The 17,961-nt window shown below is 44.4% G+C and overlaps 1 protein-coding gene and 1 pseudogene across 6 annotated transcripts in view; both read right to left on the bottom strand.

Annotated features, from left to right (window-relative positions):
• Positions 1 to 17,961, bottom strand: part of ACO2 (aconitase 2) — a 67,026-nt gene that overhangs the window by 24,794 nt on the left and 24,271 nt on the right. The gene's annotated exons all lie outside the window — the stretch shown is intronic.
• LOC145504128 (small nucleolar RNA SNORA11) lies at positions 891 to 1,009 on the bottom strand (annotated as a pseudogene).

Genomic DNA, 17,961 nt, shown 5'->3' with positions numbered 1-17,961 from the left:
CAACACTCCGACCATGCCCTGTGCTGAGGGCAAAGGGACAGTCACCTACTGTTAAGATGGTGACAGTCGACCTCACCGCTGACACACACATCACTTCCTACCTCCTAACACCTCAATGGACATCATCCTAACTGACCACTCAAGCCATACTGTACTACTGACTTCAATTTCTGTGCAGAGCTCTACCTTGATCTTTTTTTTCTTGAGATTAATCTGTGCCTTTATTTGCCAGTACAACTACAGTAGCCTGCAAACTTTTTCAATCTAAAAAGTATTTTATATCACTGTCCAACAAATACACAAACATATATAATACATATACATATATAACAATGAAACAAAAGTTTTGACAAAATGTCTATCCTAAGTCATTTTAAGTTTTTCCCTTTTTAACCAAGGATGAACTGTACTAACACATCAAGTCCCCAGTTCATCTGAGGGTCCACTTTAACGAAGGGAACAGTGTTGTACATTCTGTGGGTCTGGACAAAAATATGAGGACATCCATCCACCATTACGTTGTCATACAAAGTATTTACATCCACCACCACATTGTCACACAAAGTATTCTCACTGCTCATAAAAGCTTTTTTACTGTGTATTCATCTCCCCTCTCCCCTCAAATTCCTAGCAACCACTGACCTTTTAATTGCCTCCATAGTTTTGCCTTTTCCAGAATAGCATATAGTTGGAATCTATTTTTCTTCTTTACCTTCAAAAAAGAGGTTCAAAGCCTTTATGTCTGTAAGGCTACTCATGGCCCAGCCGTGCATGGACCGGACAGGCTCTAGGTGGCAACCCCCCACCCCCCAATCACTGTAGCTTTCTGAGCAATACTGAGCCTTGTCCCACAGGTCCTGCCAGCAGCCACGTGGAGGGACAGGGGGAACACGTGTTGGGTGTTTGTTCACAGGAAGGTCACAAGTTTTGTGCCCCCTGTCACAATAACCCAGATTCCTGTTCAGTGTGTTGTAAACATACCTTAACCTTGACTTAATTTCAGCACCGGTTTCTGTCCACCTCCAGCCCCTTGTGGTCTACAGGAGTCCGGGTCAGTCACCCCAGGCCTGATAGGCTGGCCTTCCCAGTGGACGTCAGCCACACACACAGTAAGCACAACTCTCAGGCTGCTCATTCAAGTCTCAGTACAAATGTGACCCATTCCAGGTCAGGCTCCCCAGGATGGACGTTTGGTCAGGCCAACCTATTTAGTGACACTCCCCAAGTCTTCAACCCACAATAGTAATAACCACCTGACTGAAATGTCACTAAGCCATCACTTATGTTTCATGGTTAGGGACAGCCTGTCAATTGTCTGACCTGTCAATTGTCCTACAGAAATCAACACTCGCACTCACTGTTTTACTAATCTACTAACAGCAACAAAAAACTAAAAGGATGTTATTAGCTCGGATGTAAGACTGTAAGCAATTCGCTCTGTTCCTCCAGGCCTTAGATTTTCAAAGGGTGAAACCTCAGCTGTGCTTCCTGCTTCAGAACTGAACTGAGAGGTTTGAAGTGTATGAAGTATCACGTGTAACTCTGAAGAGGCTGAACTCAAGGGCAAAGACACCATGTACTATTCATTCACAGACCACATATATCTCACATGTAAAATGAACACTAGGCTATGGGTGATCTTAGGATAAAAATAAGAACAGGGACATTCCGGGTGGTCCAATGGCTAAGACTTGTAGCCCCCAATGCAGGAGACTCGGGTTTGAACCCTGGTCAGGGAACGAGGCCTCCTTTGCCATAAGGAAGATCAAAGATCCCACATGCAGCAACGAAGACCCAACACAGCCACATAATTAAAAAAATAAACATCAAAATAAATGAAAAAACAAAGTCATTACTTATTTAGTACCTGCTCTATGCCTCCAGGCATTTTCTGTGTCTAGTTTTGTGCAAGATGACTGTTACTCCCATCTTACAGATGTGGCAACTGAAGATCGAAGAGGTTAAGTCACAAGTCTTACACGTGCTAAGCAGTGAATCCAGAATGCAAGCACGGGCCTGTCTCTTTTAAGGTGAGCCAATTCCCCTGGATTCTGCTGCCCTCTTGCCCCACAGAGCCTATCCTTTCCCATTTGAAGGCAGCCTGGTGTGATGGTTCAAATCAAAGACCTATAGCCAGACCGCCTGCAGCACCACCAACCTGCGTGACCCTGGACAAGTTACTTGGCCTCGCCAAGCTTTAGCTTCCCCATAGAGAAAATGGGAGATAAATGTTGGCATTAACATTAAATGAAAAAATCTAAGTGCTTGGCACAGAGTGGGTTCATAGAATATGTGCTCATTGTATTCTTTTCCTTCACGGAGGAGACAGACACAAAATCAGATAAGGTTGTGCTCCTTTTCTGGATTCTGGCGGAAGAGGCATGCCTCTTATTCTGCTTACTGCAAACACACCTTTTGGTTGATCAGCATTTTTCAGAAGCCTTAGCTCATGTGGGCCTTTGACATTCTTGACCCTCTTCTGATGTATTCCAGCTGTCTTAGTATCTCTCCTTAGTTATTTGCCCTCCTTCCAACTCTGGCCAAGACATTCTGAAAATCTACGCTGAGGTCTATAGGTACATCTCTTCTGTCTCTCCTTCAGACAACTTGCAATTTGTTAGAATTTGCCTTGGAAAGTCTCCCATCCTTCTGAAATCCCTTCTGCTTATGGGGTCCTGGCAGTGAGACCTCATCTATTTGGTTTCTGAGTAACTCAGAATTTGCTTTTCTCCAAGGCACTAAACATGCTGAACTTCCTTATCTAGCACAAAGCCTAAACGGATCTGCCACTGGGCCTTTGCACATGCTGTTTCTTCTGCTTAGAATGCTCTCTGTCCATCCCTTCCCAATCTGCCCTTAACGTAGGTAATTCCCATTCATCCTTCAAGTTCCAAACTAACTTCACTTTCTTTCTAATTTCATTTTTCTTCAACTTCTTGAACTCTCAGTCCAAGCAGAGCCTCCTCTTATATATGCCCATTTACTACTTTCTAAGGTCCATTTGTGAGATGCTATCTGTCTCCACTACTCTGTAAGACCCACTAAGGGAGAGACTGTCTCTGTGTCTTCATAATAAAATTCCCCATATGACTGAACACCAGGTCTGATACACAGGAGGTGTTACATAAACATTGGCTAATTAAACCAATGGATTCTTTTTTTTTTTACTTTACCAACCAGTTTTTCCTTATTGAACAAGGTTGAATACAGAGCAAGTTCGGTTAACCTTGGAACAGCAAACAGTTAACAAGACAAATTAATAATTTACCAGTCTCAGATGCTTTTGGTTAGATTGTAAACAGGTTGGCCATTTCTGAAAGACAATTAGGCACTACCTATTAAAATGTGAAATGTTTCTATCTTATGACTAACTTTTCTTCTTCCAGGAAACTGTCTCATAAAAATACTCATTTAAAAGAGCACAGAGACTGGCAGGAACATTCTACATCACTGTTTCTAAAAGAACAACCTAATTGTACAAAATAGGGCACTGATTCTGGTCTACAGCCACTTAAAAAGGACCAGGCAATGGCAGTGGTCTCACAACACTGTGAATGCAGTTAACTACTGGACACTTAAAAATGTTTAAAAATGTCAAATTTTATATGTATTTTACCATAATTTTAAAAAGGAAGTAGATCTACCTTTATTGGCAGGAAAAAAAATTCCATGACATTCGGCAAAAATAAGTGGCAAAATAGTACTATGGTATGGGCCCATTTCTGTATAATAATAGTAATTAACAAATGTAGATATGCTCAGAAAAAAAAAAACTGGTAAGATATGCTTAGACTGTTCACAGCAATTATCTGTAGAGATTAGAATTATGGGCACTTTTATGTTCTAGGCTAAGTATTTCCAAATGCTACATATGTGAGCTCCTTTTGTAATCAGGGGGAAAAAATGGATGAGACAAATCAATGCAAAAAAAGCACGTTTACTGTAGTATAGCATAAACAGCAAGATCAGTGAGGAGCATTTGGACAACAATCAAAAGTATTCTAGTTTTTAAAAATGTGCAAACCCGTTGTTTTAGCAAGTTAACTTACAGGAATTTATCATTACTAACGAAAAGGGGGGAAAAAAGTACCTTCACACTACAGGGACCTGGTTACCACCACCTTAACCCAGAGTTCAAAGAGCATCACCAACAGCAAGACTACCTCACATTTGTGCCTGCTGATCAGATAGCATCACCTGTGAAAAATTCCTGTCAAAAAATATTTAACTGAATCTAAGAAAGCTTTGGGACCTGACTTCCAGTTTAAGGGAAAAGCAGGGAATAAAAGAATAATCAGTTACATCCAGAGTGTGGGCAGTCTACAAGAAACTGGCCTGGTCTTCTCCTGAAGTCAATGTCAGAGAGGAAAATGGGGTGTGTGTGTGTGTGTGAGGGGGCAAGAGTGGGGAGGGACTGTTCTAGGTTAAGAGAGACTACAAAAGTCATGTCAATGCAGTGTGCAATTTTTTTTTTAATTAGATTTTGATGTGGAGAGAGAAAGAAACCAAAGACACTTTTGGGAGAAGTGAAGAAAGCAAATAAGGCAAAATGTTGATAACTTTTGACTCTGGACGGTAGGTATATGGGTATTTTTTGTACTATTTTCTATATTTCCTTACGTGTAAAAAGTCATGACAAAAAAATCTTTTAAGTAAGGCATCAAGTACAGCTAAATCCATGTGCTAGATATAATGGCCTAAATTTCCTTCTTGATTTTTCTGTATTTTCCAAATTTTCTACAAAAGATTCATTTTATGATACTTCTTCTAATTAGAAAGAATGTAGCCAACATTAGTTTTTAACTAAATCAGAACCAAAGAAATATTCTTATAGACTGCTTGCAAGCAAACTATTGATAATTCAATCTTTTCATAAAGCAGTTTGTCAATGAGACGCCCATAGGCTCATCCATACGTTTGACCCAATAATTCTGTATCTGAGACTCTATCCTCAAGAAATAATTCTAAAAATGTAAAGGCAATGAACATTATAAAAAACTGTTTCGGTTAAGATGGAAAATTATTTTCTCCTGTAATTCCCCAAACTTGTATCAAGGTGATACTGTTTTCAGATGGTGTAGAAAAAACCAAAGTTCCCTAGTATCATTATATTTTTGTCCTTGAACCTCAATTCTGAAATCCAACATTTGCAGAAGGTATCAAGCTCAGAGTGCCCACCCCATGGGTCACTTCCCTGTGTGTGGTCTGGTGGACAGTGTGATCCCCCAGGTGACAGGAGGTGGTGGGGGCCAAGAAGGAACATTCAAGGGGATGGGAATCCAGAGATCTGGCCTCGGAGTTGGGTCACAACGCACCCTTGTACAAAAAACCTAGACTTTCTGTGCCTTCTTTTTTCCATTTCTATAAAATAGGAGAAGCAGATTATTCTTGATGCTTCAAAATCACCTGGGAGATTTCGCAGACATGGTGTCTAGCCCCTACGGGCTCCCAGACCTCTCAGTCAGAGTCACCAGAGGTGGAACCTAAGCATCAGTAAGAGCGTAGGTTACTCTGACACAGCTGGGTCTTGGAACTACTGGACTGGATGCTCTCTAGAGTGCGTTCCAGTTCAGAGATTCTATAAATACTCCTCCCCAGCAAGCGGGCTCTCAGATAAACCCACTAATTCCCCAAAGGCCTAGGGGAAAGCATAGCAACATCACAACAGATTTATCTGCATCAAGGAAGAAAACCCCCAGGGCTCAGGTCTTTCTGGAGCAGCCACAGCCTTCGCCCTTCATTCACAGGCATGGAGGTAATGGCATGCATGTGTGCACACACCAAACACAACCCAGTACAGTGTCACAGAAAGCAAGCCAGGTTCAGAACACTCCATTGACGACTAGCTCCCTGCCTGGTCAAACTATTTTAAAGTAATTATTAAATATGGAGAATAATCCCTGTCATTTAACAAACAATGAACATGTTCCTAGATGCCAAAAACTGTCTCCGAGTGGCTTCCAAACTTCAAGGCCCTCGAACAAAATTCTTTGTGGTAAACACACCAGGCTGTTGCTAGGAGGCAACTGGCAGCCTCAGTTGCTGAGGGTGGGGTGGGGTAGGGTCATTATCTCTGCACACCTGTACGCTATTTGCTACAAACACCTGAAGAGAGCTTAGTTGTACCACACTGGACTCGAGACCACCACAACGCTCTCCCTCAAGACCAGAAGTTGGTGGGATACGATAGACAGGGAAACAGACAGTGTGGTAGTGCGTTAGAGTAGCTATTGTATGCGTTAGGTACAGAGGTCAGTGAAGTCAGGAAAATATGAGTGGTGAAGTGAAAAGGATGCTAAGACCTCCTCGGGGCTCAAACAAGATCATGTTTGGTTTTAAATCAAAAACACTGGCTACAGATGCAAAAGCCAAACAGAGAGAATGAGTGATTTGCTCCAAATCGCATGCCATTTGTGGAGAGTCATCAGGGAAGGAAAAAGTCATTCAAAGTCCGTTGTAGTATCCTAGCAACATTCAAATATTGGCCACAAGATGTTCTGGGCTAAAAGGACCCTTGCAGAGAGGACTTTCCAGTTTTGACTGAAAACACACAGGCACAAAATACACTTTATGGTGTGATCCAGAGCAGGTACTTGACAGTGTGTGTAACTCAAAAGTTTCACACCTGACATGTGCAATGTACACTGATAGCTTTTATTCTCTAATTATTTTCATTGTGGTAAAACACACATGGACACATAAAATTTACCACTGTAACTGTTAAAATGTACAATCCAGTGTGCAACCATCACCACGGTCTCATTCCAGAACTTCTCCACCACCCAAAGCGAGCGGCTGCTCCTCTTTCTCTCCACCCTCCCTGTCCCAGCAGCTGGCAGTTACTGACCTGCTGTCTCTAAGGATTTGTCTATCGCAGGTATTTCATATAAATGAAATCAGACATTAGGTGGCCTTCTGGGTCAGGCTTTTTCCATTTAGCTTTCTGTATTATTTTTTTGAAAGCAACTTGCACCCCATTAATTTCATGATCCAGTAACATGTCAATATAGGCAGTTTGAAAACACTTCCTTAATGCAGCCTTTTTGGCACCAGAGACAGATTTTGTGGAAGACAATTTTTCCACAGGATAGTTTAGGGATGATTCAAACGCATTACATTTATTGTGAACTTTATTTCTATTATTATTACATCAGCTACACCTCAGATAATTAGGCATTAGATCCCAGAGGTTGGGGACCCCTTTCAATTAAAAATATCAGTTACATAACGTATGCCGATGGATGTTAACAAGCCTTACTGTGGTCATCGTTTTACAATACATACATATCTATAATCATGGTGTATACACGAAACTATCAGGAAGTTGTATGTCAACTGTAACTCAAATTTTTAAAACGTTCCTTACAAACATCAAAGTCAAACGAGGGGCTGTTGCCGCGGGTGCTCGCATCCCCAGGCTCTCTGCAGCCTTCTACCTCCAGCGCCCACCCTCCAGCGGCCCCCACCTCAGCCCACACACTTGGTGCCTGTCCACACACAAATATCCACCAGGAAAATGGAATAAATAAAGACGATGTAGCAAGCGTTTTTTTTTTCAGTCAAATTTATTATACTTAAAACATGTCCCTTGTTGAGCCTTCCTGTATCTTTGATGTTAAAAAGGTCCTTTAAAGAATAATGGTGACAGTAGAGGGTGATTTGGTGGGCTTTTTGGTTTGGTTGGCTGTTGTTTTGGTGTCCTTACTTCAAAAAATTTAAGACCTGTAACCTCAGGTTGATCCCCTCAATTCCATGTGTACACCCTAGTGCCCTCTATCATGCAACTTTCCAGAAGAAAACTGTCTTTGGGGGACACTGGAGAAGTAAGATACAAGGAGGAGGAGAAAGCTAGGTTTTAATATTACCCCTATTATCTCAGCAGCAGCCAGAAATTTGAAAATGATAAGAGGGGTTGACTCTGGTGAAAACCATCGATCTTCACTGTCATTCTCCCTGTCTCCCCTCCCTCCTACCCCCAAACCTTACCATCTGTTGATTCTGTCCATCTATCAACTAGTTAAGAGTGACTATGTCAGCCAGGCACTGTTCCAAGCACTGAGGATACAACAATGAATACAATGTTTCAGTACTCCCTGCCCTCTTGGGACTGACATTCAGGGAGATTAAGGGGGGAGGGGAGACAGTCAAGTAGAGACAGAGTAACAAGTAAAATCTCAGTCAGATATTAGTAAGTGTCATAAGAGAGAAGGAAGCAGAAGCACTGGGCGAGTGAACCAAGGAAGTGGCCAGAGGTGCAATTCCAAGTAGGATAGTTAGGAAGGGCTTCAGTGAGAAAGTGACATTCTAATGATAGGATTTGCTCACAAACTGGCCAAGAAAGCATGAGAGGAAAGTCAAGAATACCACTGAGGTTTGGGGCCTGAATAACTGGAAAAATGGAGCTGCTATACACTGAAATCAGGAAGGTAACAGAAAGAGCTGGCTTGGGGTGAGCCTGAGAGTCTGCCTGTCTGACCACCAAGTGGAGAGATCAAGTAGGCAGCTGGATTCTCATTTTAGGTCCCTTCCCTCTAGAACTAGGCTAATAAATGGTCCATCTGGAAGCACAGATTATCAGAACCCAAGCTGACCCCAGATCACCAAGTATCTTTTATTCACTTGACAGATGAAGAGTGTCCCAGGTCACACACACCTAGTTAATAGCAGTTTGGGGGTTTCCCTGGCAGTCCAGTAGTCACCACTTCACTTCTAATGTAGGACATGCAAGTTTGATCCCTGGTTGGGGAATTAAGATCCTACGTGCTGCGTGGTGCAGGAAACAAACAAAAACATCCAGCACTTTGGAGCAGAACTCAAGTCACTTAATTCGCAAGTCAATACTTTTACCAGCATCAGTTCAGTTCAGTCGCTCAGTCATGTCCAACTCTTTGCGACCCCATGAATCGCAGCACACCAGGCCTCCCTGTCCATCACCAACTGCCTAAGTCCACCCAAACCCATGTCCATTGAGTCAGTGATGCCATCCAGCCATCTCATCCTGTCGTCCCTTTCTCCTCCTGCCCTCAATCCTTCCCAGCATTAGGATCTTTTCCAATGAGTCAGCTCTTCACATGAGGTTGCTAAAGTACTGGAGTTTCAGCTTCAACATCAGTCCTTCCAATGAACACCCAGTGCTGATCTCCTTTAGGATGGACTGGTTGGATCTCCCTGCAGTCCAAGGGACTCTCAAGAGTCTTCTCCAACACCACAGTTCAAAAGCATCAATTCTTCAGCTCTCAGCTTTCTTCACCGTCCAACTCTCACATCCATACATGACCACTGGAAAAACCATAGCCTTGACTAGACGGACCTTTGCTGGCAAAGTAATGTCTCTGCTTTTAAATATGTTATCTAGGTTGGTCATAACCTTCCTTCCAAGGAGTAAGCGTCTTTTAATTTCATGGCTGCAGTCACCATCGGCAGTGATTTTGAAGCCCCAAAAAATAAAGTCTGACACTGTTTCCACTGTTTCCCCATCTATTTCCCATGAAGTGATGGGACCAGATGCCATGATCTTAGTTTTCTGAATGTTGAGCTTTAAGCAAACTTTTTCACTCTCCTCTTTCACTTTCATCAAGAGGCTCTTTAGTTCTTCTTCACTTTCTGCCATAAGGGTGATGTCATCTGCATATCTGAGATTATTGATATTTCTCCCGGCAATCTTGATTCCAGCTTGTGCTTCTTCCAGCCCTGCGTTTCTCATGATGTACTCTGCATATAAGTTAAATAAGCAGGGTGACAATATACAGCCTTGACGTACTCCTTTTCCTATTTGGAACCAGTGTGTTGTACCACCGTACTACCTAATTAAAACTGAAGTAGTACGAATTCATTAAACACATATTTATCCAGCCTTAGACTTTATGCTGGGATTCCCTGGTGGCTCAGACAGTAAAGAATACACCTGCAATGCAGGAGACCTGGGTTTGATCCCTGGGTTGGGAAGATTCCCTGAAGAAGGGCATGGCAACCCACTCCAGTATTCTTGCCTGCAGAATCCCCATGGACAGAGGAGCCTGGTGGGCTACAGTCCATGGCGTCGCATAATCAGACATGACTGAAGCAACTAAGCACAAGCACAACAAAACTTTGTGCTATGGTGCTTGAATTAATAAGATAAGCAAGACAAGACACAGTCCCTCCCACTGGTGAGCTTACAGTTTGGTGGAGAAGACAGATATCACTCACGAGACCATGGAAGCAATGATATAAGTGCTGTGAAAGAAAGGTGACGCAGCTACAACACTCCAACAGCATAAAGCTGGAGAACCCAGTCTAGGCGGGGGAAAGGCTTTTTCCAAGAAAGGGATCTTTCATCTGAGAACTGAAACATGACTAGGAGCTAGTCAAGCAAATAAAGTGTGGTTTAGGAGAAGGAATTCAGGGAACCTGGCAGGCAGAGAGAAGAGCAAGTGCAAATTCCCCTTGGCAGGGAAGCACTTGGTAGTTGAAAAAAGAGAAAGCCAGCCTGGCTAGAGCAAAGTGAGCAAAGGGCAGTGGAAATGGCAGAAAATAAAGCTAAGAGGTAAAGTGGAGCCAGGTACTGTAAAGGACCTTGCAGATCTATGAGAAAAGCCCCCCAGCAACCCTGAACTAAAGCTTATCTGCGTCTTGGTGGAATACCTGGTGAAACATCTCGGAACACCAGAGGGCAGAAGGCTTCTAAAGGAGCTGTGAAGTCATCTCCCACTTGACTCCTTACCTCCCTGGGAGGCAGTCATGAGACGGTTTCTCCTCGCCTCCCAGGATCCGATGAGGTACAGAGCTTTCTGCCCTGGACTCTTCAGACTAGAACTGCAGAATACAAACCCGTTCAGTGGTACCAGGGCCGCCACAACTTTCGGTTCAGTCCTCAGTTCCTTCTGTTCTGGTGTTGCCAATTTCAGTGTATGCGACTAGAACCCAGGGAGCTGGCGTCTTCAGCTTGTTTTTCTCATTCTGTATCTAAGTAATGAACTGTCTGAATATGAAAGGGGTTCACTGTACCTTTACTGATCAAGCAGTCAGGCCTTGATCTCTTCTTATAAGTATGTATGAGCTTTACAGTAGGACATGTTAAACATTTAACTTGATCCTAAAAGTAATAAGAAGCCACTGAAGCACGATTATATCTGCCTTAAAGAAATAAAAACCTTAGAGAAGGAAATGGCAACCCATTCCAGTATTCTTGCCTAGAGAACCCCATGGACAAACGAGCCTGGGGGTCTATGATCCATGGGGTCACAACTTAGCAACTACACCACAACAACCAGAACAACAAACACACAATCAGGCAGATTATGACTCAGGGAAATACCTTTTCATGAAAACATGGCATAAAATGGAGAATGAAGAGACCTAGCAACGTGAAATGTAGAGTTTTGTAAGAAATTAAAATGTGTGTATAGAATAATAGTTGTTAATTTTCAAACAATAAAATCTGTGGCTAAAAGAAAAAAAAAAAGAAATAAAAAGTCATAGTGGTTGGCATGTAGATAATGCACTCAAGGGGGGCCAAAGCAGGACAGGTTGACAGTGGCTTATCATGTAACCAACTTACTTCCCATGAGCACATTTGTATTTTCACCCTTGAGCACCTATCCTGTGCCAGTCAGTAGGACACAGATACCAAGAAGAGTAAGACAGTCCCTACACTGATATAGTCTGGCCACAATCAGCAGGTCAATGCACCGACTGTGACCTGCAGGAAGACGGAAACACACACAAGAGTCAGGAGTACAGCAGAGGAACAATGAACTCTGCTCAGGCCAGCCTTCACTGAGCAGGGCCACGGAGGATAAACAGGGTCTGCAAGGCACTCAGAGGACAGTCAGTATGCAAGATGCTACAGAATTGTCAAGCGAAGTGAGCAGGAGCTAGAAATCACTCAAAATGGTGGGAGGTAAAAGACAAAGCAGGAAGTGGTGGAAGGTCAGGCCAGACACCCAGCAGGGCCAAGGAGGGTAAATTAAGACCTGTGGTTTATTTACCCAGTGAAAAGAACTTTGATACAGCTCAAAGGCCCAGCTCCACCATTTACTAGCTGTGTGCTGTCAAGCCAAGGGTTCACCTTCTAACCCGGTTTTCTTTTTCGAAGTTTTTATTGGGGTAGCAGTCATGTACAGATGTGAGAGTTGGGCCATAAAGATTGAGTGTTGAAGAATTGATGCTTTCGAATTGTGGTGCTGGAGAAGACCCTTAGGAGAGTCCTTTGGACAAGAGATCAAGCTAGTCAATCCTAAAGGAAATCAACCCTGAATATTCATTGGAAGGTCAGCTGCTGAAGCTGAAGCTCCAATACTTGGCCACCTGATGTGATGAGCTGACTCACTGGAAAAGACCCTGACGCGGGGAGAGACTGAAGGCTATTTATTAAATAGCTTTTACTAGAGTTTTTCCTCTCATTTAAAAAAGTAGGACATGTTTCTTGGAGAAAATTTAGAAAACACAAAATTTATAACTCCTTGAAGCTCATCCAGAAATACCTACCACCACCACCCCTCCACCAGACTCCCTGGCCTGATGCCAGGTACCCTGTGGAATTCAATACTCAGTGATTGCAAGAAGGGCACTAAACACCAGTCCACGCTGAATCCACATCTTCTCAAAGCCCCTAGCACCAGGGTACCCATTGAACCCAAACTGAACAGGTATCAGAGCTGAGGTGTCTAAGCAAAGACAATGGTAACAATAATAATTACTAGTAACAGCAGTAATGGTTATGTGGATGAACAGCCCTAATGTATATGAGCCCCATTTAACAGAAGAGGAACTTGAGGGCTGGAGGAGGATAGTAACTCACCCAAGGTCTTGCAGATACGCCAGTATTCAAAGACAGCCTGGCTCTAAGCCTAAACACTGAAAATCTCCAAGTGCCAAGTGAACCCTGCAACTTTTAAGCACTGAGTTGGACACAAATGAATTAAAGAAATCAAATAACCTCAAAATGGAATAGATGCCAAACTGTTAACAGTAGCTATCTCTGAAGGGTGAAATTATGGACAGTTTTTTGTATTTATATAATCTGAACTTTTAACACTGTACATAGATTTTAGAATCAGAAGAAAATCTGAATATAAATTATAAATACATCATTATTAAACATTTTTAATTTTGATTACAAAATTTTAGAAACTTTAGAAGGAAATGTATCAAAATGTTAACAGTAGTTATCTCTGGGTGGGGTGGGTTATCTCTGGGTATTATGAATAATTATAGGTAATTTTTATGGTATTTTTTATACTTCTGTATTTTCCAAGCTTCCTAAATAGTTATCTTTATAAATAAGAAAAAAAAGGTAAGAAATTAATTCTACCTTAAAAATAGCTATTACTGAGTCTTATAACATTTGACCGCTGTGGTTGGAGTATGAGTAGTCCAGATCAGCATTATTTAAAGAAGGAAGATGACTTGGGCATATTTAAAACAAAAACTTATTGGGGTTTTGTTCTTGGTTTCTCAATCCAAAAGTAAAACATAATGCTTGGTTCAACCTGGCCCCAGGGTCATTCCAGCGATCATCCACTGGCCATCCACTCAGATGTCACAACTAGGAAATGGGAAATTTTTTCCCCATACTTGAAGCCCAAGTCCCAGGCCTTGTGAAATTCTCATGAGTAAGCACCAGGCCCTTATCTAGAATAGATACTTCCACTAAGCCCTCACCCTCCATCTTCTCAGGAACTAGGAAGTCGAGGGCAGCCTCAAGGCAGAAAGCCTCTCTTCAGCAGCCTCTACAGGGCCTGGATTCAACATGATTATTCTAGGGAGCTAATATGCTTCCAGAAAGCCTATTCCACTACTAGACAGTTCTAACACTTAACAACCAATGCTTCTCACGCTGAACTGAAACCCACCTCCTTCCTATCAGGCAATGGAACCCAGGGCTCATATCCCAGCTCTGTCCCCAACAGGCTGCGGGATGCTGTGTGGTTTTGTTGAACCCCTCTCACGTTGTGGGGGTTATTAAAGGAGAGCACCCATGTGAAAGCAGCCAGCCCAGTACACACTTCCTAGTCCTGTCCTTTGGAACCAGATCAAATGAGCTTCGTCACTCCTCCACACTTCATCCCTTCAAATCACTGAAAACCATGATTGTGTCTTCTCCATTCTAAGCACTCCTGTAGTATTTCCTTGCTACAAAACTCCATCCACTTGGGTGGCAGCCTCCCCTCAGGATGACCAGAAAGCCCTCAGATCTGTTTTGGAGTAAACAGCAACAGCTGACCCACTGCTCCATGGCAGTGCCTCCTATAACCCTTGCTGGACAGAGCTCAGCCTCCCTAACTGCCCTGAAGATGCAGAGGTTCACCGACAGCAAGTGGTCTGCCCAAGGTCACACGGCTGGGAACCTGCTGAGCCATGCCCTTCTCACTACGCTACAGACAGTACCTCCCAACCTCTGCTCAGGCCTGGCAGCCAGTTGGGCTCAGTCCTCCACGGGGGCTCAGTGTCTCTGGTGGAATCTGGCTTCTTGGTCTGACCATGCCCTCTCCTTTGCTGGCTGTTATATGAATCTCCAGGGCTCCCGGGGGGGAGGGAGGCTCTCTTGATCTTGCCCTTAACTGACACAGAACAAACTCTGAAGGAAGGACTATAACCAAAGTGGACCCACCAGGGAGTCAGGGAAGAAATGAAATGAAAAGAAACCAACAAAACTCTGTCAGGCAGGACCAGAGAGGTTATCTTATGTCACCTTCCCAACAACTGTGCCAAGTGGGAGTGTCATAGGTAATTTTGTCTTGTTTTAAGGAGAAAACGGACTCCGACAGGTGAGAAGGTAAACTGCATTAAAATGTAAGCTCTACGAGGGCAGAAGACTTGTCTCATATGGTCACCACGATACTCAGAGTTTAGGACACAGAGAGTCCAGGACATCAATGCTTGATGATGAGATGGATGAAGGCAGAACCATGATTTGAACACAAGGCTCTTCATCTTGCTTTCAAATTCAAGTTGTGAGCACCTCTGGCAGAGGCTGTGCTGAGCCTCAGTGCCTGTTCACAGAGCCAAAGCATGGGAGAGGCTGGCTGGGCCAGTCTGACCTCTGTCCACACTGTGAAGCACCCCATACGCCAGCACTGCCTCAGGGAACCATGTGTCAGAGGGCACTACAGCTCAGAGCAAGTGGAGGAGAAGGTAGCTGAGCTGTCCAAATAAGCCGGGATCCTGGAGGAGTCTGGTCTCTGAAGGCAGCCGCTGCAGCAAGAGACAGAGAAGTCACTAGACCCTTTCTGATCTGTCAAGTGTCACTGCAGCAACACTGCAACCCCACTGTCTAGCCACAGGAAAGGCAACCACTTTAGAACTGGAGGGATCTGGCTCAGAACCTCAGCTCCCCTAGCTGTGGGACCTCAGACCAGATTCTTCACTTCTCTGAGCCTCCGTCTCCTTTTCTGTAAAACTGGTGTAAAAGAGCAGAAATTTTGTGAGGATTAGAAACAATGTGCGTGCTAAGTCACTTCACTCACATCTGACTCTTTGCAACCCTAAGGACTGTAGCCCACCAGGCTCTGCTGTCCACGGGATTCTCCAGGAAAGAATACTGGAGTGGGTTGCCATGCCCTCCTCCAGGGGATCTTCCTGACCCAGGAATCAAACCCACGTCTCTCACATCTCCTGCATTGACAGGTGGACGCTTTACCACTAGCACCACCTGGGAAGCCCAGAGACAATGTATTGTTTGTAAATGTGGAGGGGAAAAAAAGTGTGGAATGATAAATACAAAATTCCGATCAGTGGCTGCCTCTGGGAACCGGAACTGGGAGAAGGAAAGAGAGCTTTTATAAACAGAGTCTTCTTTAAGGAAAAAATATATGGAAAACACAGAGCTCGGCAGCTGCGTTCCTGGCAGACGTTCAATAAATGTAAGCTGCTGTTCCTCATTTCTCCTGGGAGGAGATGCTGCCACTCACATACCTCCTGCCTACGTGTTAAGCGAAAGAACCATGAGCTGCTGTTTCCGACCATGCCCTCTGCCCCCTCCCAGCTGTCAAAGCAGGTCCCTCCCAGCCCCAGAGCAGGTCCCAAGCACCAGGATAGCACATCTCAGAATTGAAAAGGTCTCATCTATCCACTCATTCTGCCCCTGAACGCCTGAGAGACCCTTTCTGGCAGTGGGGAAGGCATTACCATGAGGCCACCCATTCCACCAGCAAGATGACCTCAAGGTCTCCTCTGACCATGACCCTCAATTGCCTGTAGCCTCACAGCTCTTAGCAACCAGCTCTTCCTGGCAGGGAAGCCTCAGGTGAGGCTCTGTCTAGGTGAGCAATGCAGGAATGCGTGTCAGTCAGCAGCTTCCTTAAGAAGCATCATCTCTCCACATCTCTGCTGCTTCTAACAACTGTCTCCCACTCCTGGTAGGAGAATGTCTGGCAACCCTCCTAAGACTCCAAAGCTAAACAACTCCCTCCTGTCCCTAGGCAATCAGTAAGCTTGGTTGCTATGCAACAGGGAGGCACAGAAGTGATGCAGTCCTTTTCAGAGGCTTGGAAAGGGGGCAGGGAGCCATGTCTATCCAAGACATAGCCTCTAAATGGGCTCCAAGGCAGTAGGGGTTCCTTTAAGAAGTCAGTTGATAGATTCACTCATCTGCCTAATTCTCCTTTGCTGGCATCTGAAGCAGAGACTCCAGGCATACCATGAACTGCATATAAATTCTGAGCCCTGGTCTGGCCCCCACAGCCCATCCTGGGGCAATAGCTGTCTCAGAAAGCTCGACAGGCAGCCTGTGAGGCTGACCCACAGCTCTGGGGCCCCCTCTCAAGCTCTGCTGGTACTTGGGGCAGGAGGCAATCATGGCCTCAAACATCTCCACATCCCAACAGGGCACAGAGCCAACCGAACGGTGTCCCCTCCATCTAGCCTACTCTGCAGAGATCCAGTTTCTACTTGCTCTACTCAGGGGAGTTCTCTGGGGAAACAGTTTGACTGAAGGGTAAAAAGCCTGAGTTCTGCAGTCAAATCTAGCTCAGCTGCATACTAGTCGTGACCTTGGGCAGGCCATTTAACCAACTGGGGTCTGTTTAACTGTTTCACTTCTCCAGGCCTCCTTTCCTCGGCCACATACAAAGGTTTAAAACTAGTTCATTTCTGAAACTCTGCAAGGCTAATGACACCTACATCTTAGGTTGTTGTGAAGGTCAAGTGAGGCAGTGTTTGTCCAACAAGACCTAATTCAGTGACGAGCACAGTGGGGCTGACAGCTCAGTATCTTCTAAATGCCAAGGGGGCGGTGGGGCAGACTGAACATGCCATCACTCACGCAAGCAGGACGGGCCGGTCTGGACTCAGCTCCACCCAGCACACCCCCTCCCCTCCTCGCGTCAGCACAATGTATTACAGTTACTAAGACATGGTTTCTTCCTCACCAGCACAGAAGCTCTTTCACAGGCCAGGCCCTTTAAATAAGTTCTGTAGTTCTCTCAGTGAGCAGTGACAACACAACAGTAACACAAATGTCCAGCTGAAGGTGAAGGAGCCCAGCAACAGAGCACTGAAGTGTAGGGGCTGAAGGAACTCCTGAGACCTCTTTGGTACCCCCCACAACTGGCCACAGAATTAAAGCTCCCACTCAGAAACTGTCTCAACTTCTGCAGGGTGAAAGCAGAAATGCTCCTAACTGGGCCTAAATTCCCCAAGGAACTTCATATTTATTGATGGAAATACTGCAAATATTCTAGAGCTCGCCTTCTCAATGCTGCCCTTCAACTTAGAAAATTAAAAAACAGGAAGCCAGTGGGTTCATTTGCTCCTCTTCTCCCAGCGCTCTTAGAGCCATACCCAAAAGGTTTTCCTGCTCAAGTACTACACACCCAGTATGCATGGCCATTACAGGAGGAGCAAGCAGGTTCACTAGAGCCACTCTTTCTTATTTTTTAGGCCATACCACACAGCGTGCAGGATCTTAGTTCCCGGACCAGGGATGGAATACGGGCCCACAGTGGTGAAAGCACAGAGTCTTAACCACTGGACTACCAG

This window comes from Giraffa tippelskirchi, chromosome 4 (genome assembly GCF_054371585.1).
Source record: "Giraffa tippelskirchi isolate mGirTip1 chromosome 4, T2T-mGirTip1v1.2.pri, whole genome shotgun sequence".
In the NCBI taxonomy this organism is placed as follows: Eukaryota; Metazoa; Chordata; class Mammalia; order Artiodactyla; family Giraffidae; genus Giraffa; species Giraffa tippelskirchi.
The sequence above is the reverse complement of the archived record's forward strand: the minus strand, read 5'-3'. Positions and strand labels throughout refer to the sequence as shown.